This window comes from Porites lutea, chromosome 8, assembly GCF_958299795.1.
Source record: "Porites lutea chromosome 8, jaPorLute2.1, whole genome shotgun sequence".
Lineage (NCBI taxonomy): Eukaryota > Metazoa > Cnidaria > Anthozoa > Scleractinia > Poritidae > Porites > Porites lutea.
The window spans coordinates 28,051,925-28,054,849 of record NC_133208.1 but is presented as its reverse complement, the minus strand read 5'-3'; positions in this window follow the sequence as shown (position 1 = coordinate 28,054,849).

Sequence of the window (2,925 nt, the reverse complement as noted above, 5' to 3'; positions counted from 1 at the left end):
TGTGGTGCGGACGGACGGTCGGTCGGCGGTCGGCGGTCGGCGGTCGGTGTACGGTCACGTGATTACCAAATTTTCTGGGATGGTTAGATTTACTTAGCAATGGGGCTCCGCCCACGCGCGCGCTTCGCGCGCGCGTGGAGCTCCGCTATAATGTTAAAAATACAAAAACTTACATTATGGATAATAAGAGTTACAATGGGTCATGGTGTATAAGAAAAAAATCTTTCCCATGAATTGAAGTTTTAAAAACATTTAAACTGGGCAGTTTTTGGCAGCGTGGTGGTCAGCGGATAATTACAGTATTTTTCCCACAGTAAAATTTAATATTTGTAGACGTTTTAGAAGCAAGAAGCGAACCGACAGAGGAAATCAGAAATGCTTAAAAAATTTAAAAAAATCATACCATGCATCTTTGTTTTTCTTGCATATCGTATTTGTCTTTCGGTACTGAAATGCGGGGGAAACTAAAACGCAACCGTACTAGATGTTAACCAACAACAACGCGCTCGATGGATTTATTTATAGGTTACATCGTTTTTGCCGGGCAAGGATAACTTGATGCTGATAAAAATTACTGGAGCAAGTGTCAAATTTATCGGAAGCAAGGATATTCAAGAGAGCTTTATAAAAATGAGCTTACTGCTCTACATATCATAACTGAATAAAAATTAACACTTCATAACATTTCACTTCGTTTATTTCGATCAGTCAACGCCTTGAATCCAAAGTTAAAATTCAAAACGATCCTAACACAAATCACAACTACTACTGAAAGCTCTGTACCTTGAAGCGACTTTAACTTTCCAAAGGTTTGCAGCAAAACACTGCTCGATAGCTCTGACAACTCTTCGGCGGGTTCTTAGCAGCTATACGGAGTTATATGTTGCATATTCCAAACTCTGCAAAGGGAAATTGTTTAACAGAAAAAGAAAACCACACACTATGTCTGAAAAGCGATATAAAACCAATAAATTTGCGAATTACCAAAATATAATAGTGAGAAACAGTCCCGCCTTCGACTGCCATGTTTTTGTTTTTTCTCAAGACCGTTGATCTATAGCTATGGTTTTTGACGTAAAGCGCACGATCAGTAAACAAATCCGCTGGCAAGACCCTTGCTGGTCGCTTTGCAAGTTGTGAGAACATCGTTTGGATTTTATTTAAGAGAATGTATGGGAAGTAGCTTTCCGCCCCCTGATATTAATCATATTTTGAACTGCGGATTAAGCTTAAGTGAACGTGATCTTCGCGGTAGAAAGAACAGATACGGTCTGACTTGAACCTAAGCAGTTGAAGAAGAGCATGAAAAAAAATCATATAGGCGATCCATCCTCGGAGACCCAGGGGCAGATAAAGGAGGCGAGGGAAAGTCTAAAAGGGCGGACAAATATATATGGAACGAAGAAAAGTAAAGAACGGCGAGAAGAAAGCTTGAACCAAACCAGGACTGACACGAAACACATGAGCAAACCAGCAAATAGAATCAGAGTAAGGGTTTCTGTTTATCTTTTTCATTTTACCAATGAACAGTTTTTTTTTTGCCGTGTTGTTTTGATCCGTGTTGTTTAGGGGTGTTGTTCTGGGTTTTGGTTATGCCATCCAAGAAGATGATCGCAAATATTTTTGAAAGATTGGAAACTTCACCGCCACATAAAATTATACTACGTGTTTGGAAGAAAGTTTTCGTAGCTAAGCACTATCAATCAATGCAACAAATTCTTTTATGCGTTTTTAAATTTCTTTAACGAGGCTTATTGCGATCCTTGATTAAGAAGACTGCAGAAAGCCTAAGAAATAAACCTGACAACTTTTTGATTAAAGAAAGATAATAAATCGATTGCTTGGCTTCATGGTTTAGGACGCAAAAAGCATTCTTTGGCAAGTGAAGTGAAGTCAACGCAGCTTGCGCATAAATTTAAGTAGTTGTTATTATTAAAATTAAAATCCAAGAAACAACAAAAACCTGTCACAGATCGCTTGAGAGTTTGACTAATAGTCGCATGTCGCGGGTCGCGGGTCCAAAGGTCGCGGTCGCGGGTCCAATGTCCAATGTCGCGACCCGCGACTATTAGTCAAACTCATCGCTTGAAGGCACATGTACAGTAACGGCCAGAAACACAAGGGTTATGACAGATAAGCCTCCGAGTTCCAGACTGTGCTGTCCAAAGAACTTACCAAAAAAGGTATATAACTTTCTAATTTATCATCCTAAAAGAAATGATTTAGTCTTTCGTTCTCCATCGATGTGAATTAAATTTAGCCGTAACAGGAGGGATCGATGCAAACAAACTAAACAATCTCTCTGTACACAGACCAATCGTGGTGAAAAAAAAAATTATAGTGGCCATAAATTCGTTTACACGAAAGAGCTGAAAATGCGGCGTCGAGGCAAGACACTTAACTTCATCTTCGACTTGAATTCATTTGAAACTCGTGCTTCTTCTTAAATTCTATTCTTTTAAGCTCCGGATGATGGCACTGAACTCTGAACTAACACGGCGCACTCAGTGCAAAGTCATTCATCACGTTAATGTTAAAATATCTAGCAGACAATTTTAACCGATCATCAGTACTATTTAGCTCCGGAAGAAAGGTGTGAAAATTTGCTGATGTACACGGAATGTTTCAAAAGCGCGACCTGACACTGTCGCCGTTGAATTTATTATTTGTTAAACGTATGCTTAATAAATTCGTAATAGCCTTCGAATACTGTAGCCGCCTCTCAGAGCTGTGCCGGCAGCCATCGCTGAAACAAGGTGTATAGGTCAACTCATCTGAAGTCCGAGAGGTCATACATGTGAAAATACCCTCGCCACAGAGATTGCAATTCTAATGTAGAGATATTCTGCTTTCAGGGTGCTCGCTCAAGTTCCCCTTGAAATGCACGATAATCCCTGCTAACTGCCTCTGAATCGGATAACACTC